General features: G+C 55.6%; 1 protein-coding gene and 1 long non-coding RNA gene across 4 annotated transcripts in view; one reads left to right on the top strand and one right to left on the bottom strand.

Moving 5' to 3' along the window:
- IQSEC1 (IQ motif and Sec7 domain ArfGEF 1) overlaps nucleotides 1–16351 on the bottom strand; it is a 334212-nt gene that overhangs the window by 88412 nt on the left and 229449 nt on the right. The window contains exon 1 of one of the 3 annotated variants that reach the window (XM_059940483.1): nucleotides 961–983. The exons of the other annotated variants lie outside the window; for them this stretch is intronic. The gene's annotated coding sequence lies outside the window, so the exon portion shown is untranslated. Of the gene's footprint in view, nucleotides 1–960; nucleotides 984–16351 lie in introns of those variants that run through there. 3 annotated transcript variants of the gene reach the window in all.
- LOC132375250 (uncharacterized) lies at nucleotides 1170–5575 on the top strand. Its single transcript, XR_009505973.1, has 4 exons — nucleotides 1170–1271; nucleotides 2298–2324; nucleotides 4076–4195; nucleotides 4839–5575. It is a non-coding gene; the product is annotated as an uncharacterized LOC132375250 (long non-coding RNA).

Below are 16351 nucleotides of genomic sequence, written 5' to 3'. Positions count from 1 at the left end.
CCCTGGTCCATGAGGGCTCCCCCCCAGGCTGGCAGGTGGAACAGAGTGCCCTGATACCTGCGACAGCCTCATCGTCACTTCTCAGACTCCTGCTGCCTCCTGCCCCATTTGGGACTGGGTCCGGAGATCGCAGTGGCTCTTCCAGCCCCCAGGCACAGTCCCTTCAACCGACTCCTCGCCCACTGGGGGTCTGACCCACAGGATCCCCAAGATTACCAGCCAGCCTCTTGCCCGCGTGGGAGTGGGAGGAGGGGCTGCCCAAGGTCACGCAAGGGGTCGGGGCAGGGCTGAATTCGGGGCCAGCCATCCAGCCCGCCCCAAGAGCGTCTAACTGGCTCACAGCGAATTCCTGAGATGCCTCAACCTCCCGCCCGCAGGCTCCGGACCCTGGACCCGCGGCAGGATTTCTCCGCGGAGAGGCGGGAGCACGGCGGAGGGGGCAGAAAAGGGAGAGAGTGTGTGTGTGTCTGGGCCGGGGGGCAGCTTCCCCCAGCGACCCTCGGGACCTGGGTTCACGTTTCCCAGCCCAGGCAGCCAGCTGTATAGACGCGGAGACCCTCAGCCCCCCTCCCCCCAGATCGCGCCTTCCACGTTCGCAAGGTTTCGGAGGAGCGATCCGCAGAGCCGCGGAGGCTCCATCTCCTGCGACCCAGGGAGCGACACCGCAGAGCCCCGGTTCCCAAAGCCCGGCGCCGCCGCCCCCGCCCCATCCCCGCGAGCCCGGCGCCGCGGGTGCCCGACCCTGCAACCCCGGGGCCCGCCGCGTCCCCGCGACTGCGGCCTCGGCCCTCGTCCCGGGCCCGGCTCCGCAAAGCCCCCCGCCGCCCCCGCCCGGTTCCCGAAAGCCGCTCGCGCATCGGGGCAGCCGCGACCCCCGCCGACCCCCGGCCTGGCCCCCGGCCCCCGGCCCCGGCCGCCCCGCCCGCTGCCGCGCGCGTCCCCCGCCGGCCCGCCTCCTACCTCGCGGGGCCGCCCGCAGCCTCCGAGCGCGCGCCGTCCCCGCCGTCCCCGCGGCGGGCAGGAGCGCGGGCGGGCGCGCGGCGCGGGGGGGGGGGGGGGCGGGCGCGCGGGAGCCCCAGCCCGAGCCGGAGCCGGAGCCCGAGCCCGAGCGCCGCCGGCCGGCCGGCCTGCCTGCCTCCGCGCAGTGACCTTGGCGTGCGCGGCCTCTCCGCGCCCGGCCTCAGTTTCCCCGGACACGGGTGTGGGCGCGGGGACGGGTCCCGCCCCGGCCGCCGACGTCACCCGAACCCCGGCCAGTTGAGGGCGCCCGGGTCAGTGGGGCCGCGGAGGGGACGGGCCGGGGAGCGGGGTCCGCACAGCCAAGCGCGGCGGAGGGGCGCTGGGACCCCGGCCTTTCGCTCAGACTCCCCGAGACCCCCTAGGTAAACACCAGGGAGCCGCAGCCGCAGGCCCCTCCCACGGAGAGCTGCGGTCCCCGCCGGCCATGCCCAGACCCCTCCCCGAAGCCTCCCCAGTTCTTAGATGAGAAGACCGAGGCCCAGAAAGCGGCAGCCACTGGCCCAGAATCGCACAGCGCGGTGGTGGGGCCCTGTGTCCCCTCCAGGACGCGCGCTCCTGGCATTTTGGGGAGGGGGGTCCGGGCCTGCCGGCGCCGCCCCTTACCCCACAGCAAACATGGACTTGGCACCCACTGAACGCTGGGGACGGGCCTCGGTGGGGCGGCACGGCCTCGGAGAGGGACCAGTCCGCGGGGAAGGAGTGGAGTAGGCAGGAGAGGCCTGGCCTGGAAGGGGCAGGAAGGGGGACGGCACTCCAGGAAGACTGTACCCAAGGAACAAGCAAGCAGAGGAAGGCGCGCTGCCCGGTGTGTAGGGAGATTCTGACAGCCGTGAACACCAGATTAAGGAACGCTTCCTTTCGTGGGCAGCCGGGAGACCCCCACCAGGTGGCAGCAAGGGCGGCCGCAGTCTGGGCTGGGTTAGGGCGCGCCCCCTGGTGGCCAGAAGGGGCGAGACAGGAGGCCGGGGGACGGGCCGCAGTGGTCCAGCCTGGCGAGTGATGTAATGAGTCAGGAGACTGGAGTCTCTGCGGGCTCTGCCGTCTGTGGGCTGTGTGACCTTGGGCAAGGCACTTCCCCTCTCTGGGCTTCTGGAGGGGGGAGGAAGTCTGACTTTCCACTCTGAAATGTCATGACCCTGGCTATTGGGGCCAGGTGGGAGTAGGCAGTGGACCCCCCAAGGAACAGGCAGATCAGAGGTGAGAGGTGGACATTCTGTTCAGCATTTTAGGAGGTTAATTTCATTTACTTGAGGCGTAAACTATTATCCCAATTTCAGAGACAAGGACAGCGCAGCACAGAGAAGGTAAGTCAACTGCCCACACTCACATGGCTGGCTAAGTGGCTGAGGTGGGATTTGAACACAGGCCTGTGGGGCTGCAGAGTGTAAGCTAAGGGGGGGGTGCCTGACCACCTCAGTCTCGTCTCGCAGCATTTATGAGCACCTGAGCTGCTCCTGGAATATACAATGCACTGGTGATGGGCAGAGACGGATAAGGAACGGTCCAGCTCCCGGTGGGTCTTCCTCACCATTGGTGCTCACAGCAAACATGACAGTGGTCCCCCTGGGGGATGGGCTTTCAGGGCAAGGCATGAGCCCACCCCCCCGCCCCGAAACCCTGTGTTACACTCTCCTGTATCACTGGACATTTTGTTTTTAAAAACTATGAATTAGTTTTATAATTTCAAAAACTTAAAAAAAAAAAGAGCTCTTAAAGGAAAGATTCTTGTAGTTTTAATAATTAAAAATGCTTTCCTAGAGAAGCTACATCCTTTTGTTGTCAGTGCCAGGAGTGAGTTACCTGGCTGGCAGGAAGGCAGGTGAGGGACCTGGGAAGAGCAAGGGTTTTAGAACCTGTTCAGCCTGGGCAGGTCCCACCACCTTTCTGAGCCTCATGTGAATTCACCTGTAAAACAGACCTGATGATAAAAACCCTCACCCTGCCTCCTTTCAAAGGCTGCTCTGAGGATCAGCTGTGATAAGGTGTGAAAAGGTTGTGTAAAATGTACTGTATAAATATTTGTATTCCCAGAAGCTATGGAGGAAAATATTGATACATTTTAACTATATAGAAATGAAAACTTCTAAATGGAATAAAACGTACCACAAAGTTAAAAAAGACAAAGGGTAAACTTAAAAAGAATATCTGCAGCACATATGACAGAAGTTAATTGCGGAAAATGAGATGAAAGTTACTTTCCCGGATACGTAAAAAGCTCTTTCAAAGCGATAGGAAAAAGATGACTAACCAATTAGAAAAAAGAGCAGAGGATAGAAACAGGCGGCTCAGGGAAAGATACTCAATCTCACTTGTAATTAAATGCATATTGAAGAAATACACACTGAAACACAGCATGCCTGTTATTTTTTGTGTCTACCAAGTTGGCAGAAAAGAACAAGTATAATGGTGCTTTTGCTGTTGAAGGTGGGAGGAGATGAATGCACCCAGAGTACTGGAGGGTGAGGTGCAAGATGGGGCGACCTGTTTTCGAAGGGTGATCTGGCAAAGCCATCCAGCGTGCTGGCATAAAGACGCAAGGGCAGTGCACACAGCACTCTGTGTCAGTCAGCAACTAAGAAGAGAGACACCTCTGGTGTCCAACACTGGGGGAGGGAGAGCCGGCATGAACACACCCACAGGCAGGGACTTCATGGGAATATCTCCAGGAGGCATTTCTGCTGAAAAATGCAGGGGAAAGAACACTGTGTATGTTGTGATCTCTCTTGTGCACATCGTAAAAGGTTATACATATATGCGTACTGTAATTTCCTACTTCTTCTCCCCGAGAGGATACCCACATACCCAAACAACCTGCTATTGATGGCTGCCTTTTGGGAGGACGGTGGGGTGTGTGGAATGCGTGTGGGAGGAGCTTTTACTTTTCATTTGATACTCTTCTGAGGGTTAGTTGATTTGTAAAAAGTCGCCAGGAATTATCTGGACATAGGCACCGGCTCACGGGCTGATTAAATCTTCTTCTTTATGTGCCTTAAAAAAATTAAGCAACTGTCTTTAAAGTGAATAAAAATTATTGGAGTCTTCTTGTTACCTAAAGCGCGCCAAAGAGGGATTGCTCGACAGATGCCTGTTATGATACATCCGTACGGTGGAAACCTACGCAGCGGTCAAAAAGGATGCAGCTTCTGTACATGATGGACAAGGAAGAATCTCCAAGGTATTTTTGTAAGTGGGAAAAGCAAGGTGCAGTACAGGGTATGGCATGTTACTTTTTATGTAAAAAAAGAGCGGGGTATAGGGTACCTGCTGGTGTGTGGATGTGTTATCTCTGACAAAGATGCTTCAGAAACTGGTACAGTGGTGCCCTGGGGAAGGGTGTGGAGAATTGGGGGCCAGGGTGGGAAGGAGAATGGCTTTTCACTGAAATGTTCCATTTAAATATTTTTTGCGCCCTCTGCATGTACTACCGTTTTAAAAAATTATGTTTTAAAAAGAATCATTTTGAGACTGCACGAGTAGTTGGGAGGCCTGCTCTGACTCGGGCTGGGGCTAACTCCCTGTGTGACCGCGGGAGGATCGTCTTCCTCTGAGCCTCGAGGTCCCCTCCATCGAGCAGGCAGGAAGCCTGACATAAGGCAAGTGCCAAGGCTCCGTGCAGCTCTGACGTCAGACCAGCCCGAGAACCTTCTCACTGGAAGAGCCAACCTGATGTGGAATGCTGCCGGGAGGTGGGGCTTCCCAGCCTTGGGCTGTGGGAGCGGAAGCCGAGGGTCAGCTTCCTTGGCCTGTGGAATGCATGACTTCTGAGCCCCCTCCAGGCTGGCCACCATGCTCTTCCCTTTTCCTTCTCCCACCCGCAGTGCCCTGCCTGGAAACTCCCGGTTCATCTTTTCTCTCCAGACCAGCCCTGGCAACAATCCCGTCTGTCTGGTTGGAGATCAGTTCCACGGAGCAGGAAGAGACGACCCAGCACTGGGCACCCATGTGGGAAGGAGATGTCAGTGGGGGCAAAGCCTCCTGCAGGGAGACTGAACCACTTACCCCACCCGGGGATCAGCCATGGCCTTGATCCTGCTCCTTCCCTCTCCCCACCCCCCCCCCCGTCATTACCCAGAACGTTCCCCCTTGCCCAGCAAACCAAACTGATGCTCTTCAGCGGGACATTCACAGCTCTGCACTTTCTGGCCTCAATGTATCCTTCTAGCCCATCCCTCCACCCATCATTGTCACTTATTTAAAGCAACTTTCAAAAATACAGCTTCAGGGCTTCCCTGGTGGCGCCGTGGTTAAGAACCCGCCTGCCAATGCAGGGGACACGGGTTCGAGCCCTGGTCCGGGAAGATCCCACATGCCGCGGAGCAGCTAAGCTCGGGCGCCACAACTACTGGGCCTGCGCTCTAGAGCCCACGAGCCACAACTACTGAGCCTGCGAGCTACAACTACTGAGCCTGCGTGGCACACCTACCGAAGCCCGTGCGCCTAGAGCCCGTGCTCCGCAATGAGAAGCCACCACAATGAGAAGCCCGCACACTACAATGAAGAGTAGCCCCTGCTCGCCGCAACTAGAGAAAGCCCGCGCACAGCAACGAAGACCCAACGAAGCCAAAGATAAATAAAATAAATAAATAAATTTATATATATTTAAAAAATGGCTTCAATCACATCCCTTCCCTGTTCAAAACCCTTCTAAGGCTCCCCATGACCTGGAGGATAAAGTCTAAGCTCCCAGTTCAGCACCAGAACTAGTTTCTGCCTCCCTGCCCACCCCCCCATCTTCAGCTGCTTCCCCCAAAGTCAAACTACACTTAACATCTTGTGAGTATGCCACGCTATTTCACAACACTGAGTATTTACACATACTATGCCCTTTGGTTCATCAATATACAAAGAGTTCTAACAAATCAATAAGAAAACCATGAAAATAAAAGTATCCAGCTGATTTAACTAGGTAGCTCAGAGAAGAAGAAATACAAATAGCCTATAAACATACCAAAAGATATATAACCTTACTGATAAAGAATTGCATACCATAATAATGAGATACCATTTTCACCCACCAAATTAGTAAAAATTCCTAAAGAGTGCTTTTTGCCTGTTAGCTCAAGTCCAAACCCATCCTTAAGATCCAGCTGCAAAAATGTCACCTCCTCTAGACATCTTGGCTCGCACAGTGCCCTGTACATCCTGACACAGTTCTTAGAACAGGACCAGGCACATAGGAGAAATTCAATAACCGTTAGCTATTGATCGTAAAAATAACCACTGCCACGCTGTCCTGTAATCATCAGCTAATGAGTCTATTCATTGCCCAAAGTCCCCGAGGGCGGGGATGGAGTAGGAATCATCTCTGTTTTGCCAACATCAGTACAGGGCCTGCGACAGAGCCATGCCCAGTAAGTGGCTAAGCACTGGGGACAGGTGAGGTGCGTGAGGGGGAGGGACAGCTGGAGCCGGGAGCCGGGAGCCGGCCCTCGGGGCTGCTCTGTTGGGGAGAGGAGGTGCTGCAGAGGAGGGGGCCGGGTGCAAGGCCAGGTGGTGGGCACACGTGGTGTCCACTCTGCGTCAGGCAGGAGCTGAGCTGGGCTCTTTATCCACACTGTCTCTACTGCTCCTGCTTCTAGAGATGGGTGACGCCCCCTCCATTTTACAGGTGAGAAAACTGGGCGGGTGCTGAACGACTTCCTAAGTGGCTCTTATTTACTCCACGTGGCCTCTGTGCTGGCTTGTGGGCACTCACAGATGCACGGCTTTGGACACATCACTTTCTCTATAAGGGCCTCTACTTTCCCGTCTGAGAGATGGCTCTATATTAAGGGTTTCTCAAACTTAAGAACTCGGTGGACCCCTAAGAATATAGTTTGCAACGTTCATCAGACCCCACTTTAGGGAACACTGCATCCAGAGTTAAATGAGACCACACTGGAGGGTTCCTTGAAGACCACGTGTTCAAAAACAGAATAGGAAAGGCAGCCGCAGAAACCAGACAGCAGAACTCAGTTTTTAGAGAGCCATCCAGGTGGTCTGGAGAAATTGGAACCCTCATACAGTGCTGGTGGGAATGAAAAATGGTGCAGCCACTTTGGAAAACAGTTGTGTGTTTTTTGAAAAGTTAAACATAAGAGTTACTATCTGACCTGGCAATTCCACTCCTTGGTATCTACTCAAGAGAAATGAAAACATATGTCCACATAAAAACTTGTACGTGAATATCCCTAGCTGTATATTCATAATAGCCAAAAAGTGGAAACAGCCCAAATACCCATCAACTGGGGAAACAACCTAAATGTCCATCAACTGGGCAAACAACCCAAATGTCCATCAACTGAGGACAGTAGATAAACTAAATGTGGTCTACCTATACAACGGAGTCTTAATCAGCAAAAAAAAGGAATGAAGTTCTAACACCTGCTACAGCATGCCTGAACCTTGAAAACATTAGGCTAAGTGCAAGAAGCCAGTCACAAAAGGTCATTTACTGTACGATTCCATTTATATGAAATCCTCAGAAAGGCAAGTTTATTGACAGAAAGTAGATTAGCGTCTGTCGGGGGCTGGGGTGGGACAAAAGAGTGATAGAAAATAGACACAAGATTTCTTTTCAAGATGATTTGAAATGATTTAAAATAAAATTATGGTGACGATTACACAGCTCTCTAAGTATACTAATCATCATTAAATTGTACACTTAACACAAGTGAATTTTATGACACAAAGTAAACCTTGGTGAAGCTTCAAGGAAACCCATGATGACTAAATGCAATGCAAGATTCTGGATTGGGGAAAAACTTGACATAAAGGACGTCATTGGGATAATTGGTGACATGAACTCTAAATTGTATTTTATTTTATTTATTTATTTTTTACTTTTTGGACACACCCTGTGGCATGTGGGATCTTAGTTCCCCGACCAGGGATCGAACCACCGCCCCCTGCATTGGAAGCTCTGTGTCTTAACCACTGGGCCGCCAGGGAAGTCCCTAAATTGTACTTTAGATCCTAGTACTGTGACCATGTTAAGTTTCATGAATTTGGCTATTGGACGGCAGCTATGTAAGACAGTGTCCTTGCTCTTAGGAAATATGCTGAAGTATTATTTAGGAGTAAAGGTCATCAGGTTGCATGTTTGCGATGACCTCTCAAACAGTTCTGGGAGAAAAAAATGTTTTTGTGAGAGATTGAAATTTGGTGAAATGTTAATTATGATGAAGTCGGGTGAAGGGTACACGGGAGAATTCTTTTTTTTTAAATTCTTGCAGGCCTTCTTCAAGATTGAAATTGTTACAAAATAACTCAATGAATCCACATGTAAAAATATTGAGTGGAACTTGAATACCCCTGAGAATAAATCCATGGCCCCCAAAGGAGAAAAGGCACTGATGCAGTTGTGAACACACCTCCCACAGGGGGTGTCCCTGCTCATCCCATGTCTAGGTGCCCCCGCCACACCCCTCCACCGCCCGGGCGCTACCCATCCCATTCCTGGAGATTCCACCGATTCCCAGGCTGGGAGCCCCCGAATTATTTTAGGGGTTCTTGCATCCCATATACGCTGCTGGTAGACCAAACAAATACTACGTTTCACACGTTAACATCTTTCAAACCAAAACAGATGCTGTGCGATGAATAAAATGCACAGACTTCACATTCGTCTAAAATGGGTTCTCAGCGGCTCACCGTGATTTTTCAGCCACGGATACTAACCCTCGTGTGCACAGGTCGGGGGGGGGGGGTATGTGCAGGATTTGGGGTGATGAAAAGGCACCCTCCCTTTACCAGAAAAGCCTGGCAAGTGCACATGGAGCCGCCCCAACTCCCTGCACGGCGAGGACACGGTGGGAGCGGCGAGGGGGAGGCCCTAGGGCTCCCACCTCAGCAAGTCTCCGGGGGCCTGGTTGCCCAGTTCCCACTCTGGCACTGCGTTTCCCCAGCCCGCCTGCTCCCAGCGGGTCGGGAGCTTCTAGAAGGCAGTGACCGGGATGGGGCCGAGCCACTTTGAGTCTCAAGCGGCCAGCACCGGGCCTGGGTGACCATGCAGGTGAGGGCTGGGTGAAGGGGGCTGGCTGGGGGCCAGCTGACTCCTGGCTCTCCACTTCTTAGCCGTGTGGTCACTGAGCACTCGGAATGGGGCTAGCTGGGGAGCTGACTTCTTTAAAATTGGAAATATTTTCAGTAGTTGACATTTGAATAGCCATCTATGGCCAGCGGCCTCTGTCCCGGGCACTGCCGCTTCTAGAGGCTTAACGGACACACAGAATGGAGCCGACGCAGAAGGTGAGACCCCCCTCCATTCCCAGCTGGGATCTGGGGTTCCCCCCCACCCAGCAAAGCCTGGAATGCCTGGGCAAGCCTCACCCCGCACCTGGCCTGCTTCAGGGACCCGCCCGCTCAGTGGGCACGGAGCTCCCTGCAGGGTGGGTGCCGAACCAGGGGCTCTGCACGCCGTGGCAACGTAAGGGGTCTTCAAGGGTAGTTCTACCGGGTAATGTTTGGCTCTGTATCCAATGACTTTAGAACTTGCTCCCCTGACCCCAACCCCTGTAAGGTAAGAACCTGGCAAAATCCTAATGACGCATACTCTGTGACTGCAAAATATGGCCAAAGATTCCCTGCACCCCGGTACCCAGGCCCCTCAGCTCTGGGACTCATCCCCTCCTCCTCCTCCCACAGGTGGGGTCCGTCTCCCCGCCCCCTGGCCATGGGACTTTCATTGCACAACAGAATGTGGCGGGAGGGATGGTTGTGTGAGTTCCGAGGCTGCACCTCAAGAGCCTTGAGGCTCCACCTTCACCCCCTTGGAATGCTGCCCTCAGATGCCATGGCCGCTGGCTGCCCACGGGGGGCCAAACTGCCGGGGGGTGGAGAAACAGAGGTGCCCCAGCACCAACTGCAGCCATGTGAGTGGGGCCCCCTGGCACCTTCTGGTGAGTCCAGGGGGACCAGCAGGGTGGCCCAGGTTCTAGCCGGCACGGTCACACACTGCTGTTGCAGCCCCGACATTTGGGGTGGTTTGTTACACAGCAAACACTAACTGAAACAGGAAATGGCACGTCCATCACTAGTGTGGCGGCCCGGGGGTGGGGGGGTGGTCACAGCTCAGGCCCAGCCCACGCCCCAGAAGGCAGGCCCAGGGACCTAAAGCGTTCCCTGGAGGGGTGGGGGACCCACAAGCGGTGTCCCGGGCCCCAGGGGAACTTACGTGCCCTTTACACAGAACAGAGTCCTGAGCGGGGCTAAGGGAGGCAGCCTTTGGGAGACGCCTGCACCCTGCACCGAGCTGGGCTCTGATCGGCCCGGACTTCCCGAAGCGCAGAGGGCTTCTGGGTCGGCAGCGCCCTGCAGCCCAGCCTCTCCTGGGGCGTTTACGGGACAAGGTTACAAAGCCCTTGCCGTGGGTGGCTGTCTTTCTCCCCTTTTACAGGGAAGGAAACAGACTCAGGAGCAAAGGCGCTTGTCTGAGTCACCCTGCCCGTGCTTGCCCTCCTCCAGATCCGGCTTCTGGGTCCAAAAGCCTCCACGCTGCGGGCAGGGGACATCCTGCAGACACTCCTCCAGCTCCCAACTGGGGCCACAGGGGAAGGCAGCAGGAGACTGCCGCACCGGGGGCGGGGATACCGAGCCAGCCCGATGCAATGAGCATGGGGGCACGCGGACGCCCAGGAGAGGCCCGGGGAGCTGTCAGCAAAGGACTCCGCCTTCAGCAGCCATGCGGCACCCAGAGGCAGGCACCACGGGGGCCCTTCTCCCATAACTGGCCCACCAGGTGATGGAGCAGTGGCGGCACCAGCTGGGGGCCAGCTGCCACCCGGGAGAGGGGACGCCAGGGATCATGGTCCGACCTCCTCATCGCTTGGGCAGCGCCTGGCACACTGCAGGTGCTCAGCTGAAAGATTTACCAATAGATTAACTCACTTGATCCCCTCCCAGAGCAGGAAGGGGAGTCGTTGGGGAGGGGACATCCAACCGCCCAGTGGGAAAGAGACGCCCCAGAAAATCCCATCCCGTGGACAGGGCATTCCATCAATCCGCTCAGTGACCCCTGAGGTGGTGATTTGAAAGCCATTTCCCAGATAAAGCAACTGAGGCCCAGAGAAATGAGGTGACTTGCCCAAGGCCATACAGCCTGGACGGCAGAGCTGGATCTTGGGCCCAGCTTCGGGGGATCTATAGCTGTTCGTTCCTCTGAGTTCACCATGCAAAGGAAGGAATCGTCACAGCCAACATTCACTGACACCTGTGAGGTGCCTGGCACTGCACCCGGTCCTTTCAAGGTTTTCTCATTTGCCCACTCTGTGAGGTAATCGTAGGTCCATTTTGCAGATATAACTGAGGCCCAGAGCAGCTCTGTGGCTTGCCCTAGGTCACAAAGCAAGGCAGCAGGCCATCTAGGGCTGGTACTCACGCCGCCAGACTTCCCCAAGTGGCGACAGCAAGGCAGAACACGCTGTGCCCCCAATGCCTCGGTTTCCTCTTTGTGCAAGGAAGGTGTGGGTAGGATGACCTCTGACCTGGTGTGATGTCATCAGGGGGGCGGGACTCTCTCCTGGGAAGTCTTAGGGCTGAAAAGGGAAGTGAGGAGCGGCTGCTTCCCCATCCCGCCCACTCCCCACCCTGGCCCTATGCCAGGTGGGTGGTCACCTCCCTTTGACCGCCTCCTCCGGAAACTGCCCCGGAAGTGCGCCTGTGCCCCTGGCAGGAGCATAAAGCCAGCCTCCAGCCCCAGAGCCTCACACCTCACACCCTCCTGCTAAGATCGCCCCAATCCGAGACCAGGAGGCACAATAATGAATACACACATATATATGTGTGCATACATACTCACATATCACTGTATATTTTCTCTACTTCAGGAAACATCACAGGAAAGCTGGGCTGGCAGTGTTTTGGGACCAGGGGGCTGAGATGCCCCGTAGCTGTATCCCTCGGGACTGCCCTCCCCTCTGCCTGCGTGGCACCAGCCTCCTGCCCATCCTCTGCCTCCGGTCCCCCCTGCAATCCGTCCTCCATCTGAGGTCCTGAGGCATCTTCTTCAAACCCAGATCTGATTACCATGAGGCAGCGGAGCAGATCGTTAAGAGCCTGGGCTTCGGGGTCAGGATGATTTGAGGTGTGAGGCCATTTGTTAATGATGTGAACTTGGGCAAGTGACTATCTCCCTAAGCCTTGGTTTTCTCATCTGCAAAATGGGGATCGTAAGAAACCCTAGCCTATGGTGCTGACAGGAAGGGATGATGCAGGTCAAGTCGCCGAGCACAGCGCCTGGAGGGTCTTATCAGATCACAGTGGGGAGGCTGGATGTCTGAGCCTGCCCAGCCTCCCAGCTCACTTCCAGTAAGGCACCCCAGTTTTCTCTGGGGGATCCCCCTCCTCCACTCTTAGTCTATCTAATTTGTGTCCATGGACTCCAGCCCTAACTTGACAGTACTCCGCCCCCTTACCAAAGTGACTGGTCCAGGAATGGGCATGTGACCCAAGACTGTAGTGGGAGTTTGTTGCAACCGTTTCTGTTGGGATCATTAGCTGTCAGACTATTGTAAACCTGGAGCTGTCAGTCCCATCACGAGCAGAGATACTGCCTGGGAATGAAGTCGGGAAAGAAGAGAAAAAGACACCAGTGTCTCTGACACATAGTTTGAGCTCCTGGATCAAGCTGTACCTGAAGCCCTGTTTCAGAAGTAGAGGGCAATAAACTCAGCCTTCAGCTTAAGCCAGTCTGGGTTGTTGTTTGTTTTTATCACTTGCCACCGAAAGAATACTGGTTAATCTAACCTCCCTGCTCAAAAGCCCTGATGGCGCCTCTTTGCCCACAGAGAGAGCGCAGCACTCCAGGCTCGCGGCCCACCTGCCTTCCTTTTTGGCCCCAATCTGGCCCTCATCCCTTCCAGACCCAACACCACCCAACTCTGAGTGCTGCTCCCCAAACACACGGGGACTCGACCTACAGATTCCACCCACCATCTCCTCCCTCTCCACCTGCCCAGTTCTACTCACGCTCCAGACCCAGCTCAGATGCCTCTGCTTCCCTGAAAACCTCTCCTAAATGCCACCCCCCCAACCCCCCCCGAAGAGCCACTGCCATCCAGCTCTGGCCTGCCGCCACTCTTGATTATATCCCTCGGGCAAAGTCCACTAGTGTTTTTCTTTTGTCTCACTGGATCTTTTAGGAAAAGAACACCCTGGATTGACTTGGGATTTGACAAATTCAAAATCTGCCCTTAACTCACCAAGTGCATTTCCTGAACTTCAGGTCTCACTGGCCTGGTGCCTGCCCTCAAGGGGCATATATACCCGGAACCAAACAATTTCCCATTTGGCTCAAATCCATGGTTGCAAAAACGACAATTTAAAAAGTGTTACAGTCAAACTGAGAACAGTAGTTTTACTCAAGGCAATCACTGACCTTTATGAGCCACTGCTATGTCATCACACATGGACACGCCCAAGTATAATGTTATTTAATCCTCACCTTGTGAAATGCTATCCTCATTTTGCAGAGGAGGAAACTGTGGCTCAGAGAGGTACAGGGGGGTGCCCAAGGAGTCACAGCGAACAAAGGGGGAGCTGGGATCTGACCCTCCATCTTCCTGCTCCCACCCTGGCTTATCTCAGCCGCCCGTGAACACACTTTAGGAGCAGTTTAGAAGGGGTTTAAAAATTCGCCGCTTAAAGCTCAGAATCAAGCTGGTTTCCTGGCTGCTCGGAGTGGGTGGTCGTCCATACCCGCTGCGGCGCTGGGGTCTCTGGCTTCACAATTCACACCTGGCCTCTGGCTCTGACGCGCCCCTGTTTTGCAGGCATCGGGTTTCAGATTTACCGTGTTTGCTGCCAGTGTGATGGGAGGCCTGGTGGTTAGTCTTCTGGGAAGCTGTTTCAACACACAACTGCTTTGAACACGGTGACTTCCCCATGCGACCCTGCCACGGGGCAGCCCTGCAGCCTCCTGATGGCAGAGGCCGCTGAGCCCGGCCAACGGGTGAGCAGCACCTTCTAACTTTGCAGGGAAATACGACTGATTGGCTTATTTAGAAAAGGCTTGTTCTAATCAAGCACCCGGTTCATCCTCTGCAAAGAGGGGATGAGGAGCTTCCAGGGGCTGTTGTGTGGCCAGAACGAGGCCAGATGGAAAGTTACAGGCACACAGTAGGTGCTCACTAAGTGCTCTTTCTTTCTTGTCCTCACCGCCTAGAAGCCGGGCCATCTATCACCCAAATGCAGGCCCTGTCGCTCCCTCACCGCCACCCCCCAGGCATCCTGACCTCTGAGCCTGGGTAGGAACTCCAAGAACCCAGCACAGCCAGGTCAGCCCCACCGTGTGCGGATCCTGCGCTGACCTGAGCCCCAGACTGGACCCCAGGGCTCCTGCTCCCTCACTTCTCATTCCCCAGGCCAGCTCCAAGACCTCAAAGTCTAGCTGAGCTGCCACCTCTTCCAGGAAGCCTTTGGGGAACCCGTCCGGATGTAAACTCTGACACTCCTCCTCTGGGCTCCCACAGGCCTTGGAGCTCACCCCTGCTCAGCTCTGATTGCCTGTGTCGTAACTTCCTCTTTTCCTGTCCCATCTCCCCCAGGGCACTGTCAACATCCCAGGACAGAAACAGCATGCGGATTGCCACAGCCTGGCCCTGCAGCCGGCCCGTCGCAGGGTTGGGGAACACTCCCGACACGCCAGGCACCCACATGGAGAAGGCCAAAATGAAGACAGTAGAGAGAAAGCAGGGTGAGGGTTGAAAAGTCCAAACCCATTACATAAATTGAACTCCTGGATCCAGCCATTCCTGAAGCTAGTTACCAATAGACTTTTCAGTTCCATGAGCCAGAGGAGCCCCTTCAATGCATAAGCCTGTTTGTTTTGGATTTCTCTGTCACTTGCAATTAGAAGGTCCTCTACTATGAGGCTTGGCGAGGTGACCTGAAGCACCCAAGGTCACATATCCAAGAAAGCAGAAGAGTGAGACTCACACCAAAGTCTGGGCTCTCAGCCTGCTTCAGCAGCCTGACCACAGCCCAGCGTCCAGGCCCAGCACTCTGGGTGCAGCCCAGACACCCTGCTCTGCCGGGCCATAGCCCTCTCACCTGTTTCCTAGAAGCAGGTGATGTCACGCTGATAGGGATTTCTGGGCACTGGTTTGCTCATCCATCGAATGCGGCTACCGACCCCTCCTTCACAGACTCTCAGTGAAGGTCAGAGGATGCCTCACGCTTGCCTGGCCCACATGGGGGGCGGGACTCGGAGTGGAGGCCACGGTGTGGACCCTCCTTCCCGCCCTCACCTGGCGGACGGCCTGCAGATGCTGTGCTCAGCAGACCCCCGCCCCAGCTCGGGGGCCACATGGAGCTCCAGGCACACCCTGCCCACGCCTGGCCGGTCCTCCTGCCGTGGCAGTAGCCCCACTTCTGGGCAGGGGTCTTGAAGGCTGAGATGCTCTGGCTCTCTGATGGTGTGGGTGAGGGTCCTGCATAGCCCCAGCTCACTCCAAGCCCAGGGGAGGGGCTCCAAACAGGATGGGGCCAGCAGGCCCCTGGGAGATGGGCCCGAGGCGGCTCCGTGGACTCCGTGTCCCCCCCAGGCCATGCCCCGGGGGAAAGGGTCACCTGGAAAGTATCCAGGCCCGAGGAAAACTCTCCGAGGATGTGGGCTCTTCAAGGTGTGGCAGGGAAGGAACGCCCATCAGACCTGAATGTATCTGGTGACCACGAAGCAGTCTCCTTCTATGCTCGAGCGAGCGGAGCCTGACCTGGCCCCCACAGGCAGGGGTGCAGAGCCGGGACCCCAGCCAGGGTTATGAGACCCTCACGTCTACACAGCCGCGACCCACTCACTCGGAGGCTCAGGAGGAGGGATGGTCGGGCACGAGGACCGATCTCAGCAGAGCCACGTTGAGGAGGGTCACGTTACAGCTGGGACTTGGTCTGGGGACTTCTAGAAGCTTCAGGGGAGGGAGCGGCTGGATGCCCTACAGCCCTCCGCAGGGCCCGGCTGCAGACGCGAAGCTCAGCCCCGCTCGCCACGCTTCTGCTCAGAGCCCCGGACACCCACGACCCCGCGCCACGCGGGCCCTCTGTGCCCGCCACCTGCTCTCCAAATCAACTTCACATCTACCTACGTGTTCTTGATTTTTTAGCTTTGCTTCATCCTAAGCATTGATAACTGTGACATCATGAATCTGGTATGCTAGCTGGCTTTGCTTCAAATAGGCCACGTGGACCTATGAAAATAAATCACGTCCGCCCTGGTGCCCCTCCCCTGCTATCCATCCCCCTCCCCTGCCTTTTTACCTGGTTCGTTTGTCCCTTTTGGATCCCCAGACAACACAGTGCTCGGCACACAGTAGGTGCTCAATAAAAGTGGAATCCTTGAACTTATGGACGAGCGAGG

The sequence above is a fragment of the Balaenoptera ricei genome, chromosome 11, assembly GCF_028023285.1.
Source record: "Balaenoptera ricei isolate mBalRic1 chromosome 11, mBalRic1.hap2, whole genome shotgun sequence".
NCBI classification, from domain to species: domain Eukaryota; kingdom Metazoa; phylum Chordata; class Mammalia; order Artiodactyla; family Balaenopteridae; genus Balaenoptera; species Balaenoptera ricei.
Note: the sequence above shows the minus strand (reverse complement) of the source record. Positions and strands in the feature narration are given on the sequence as shown.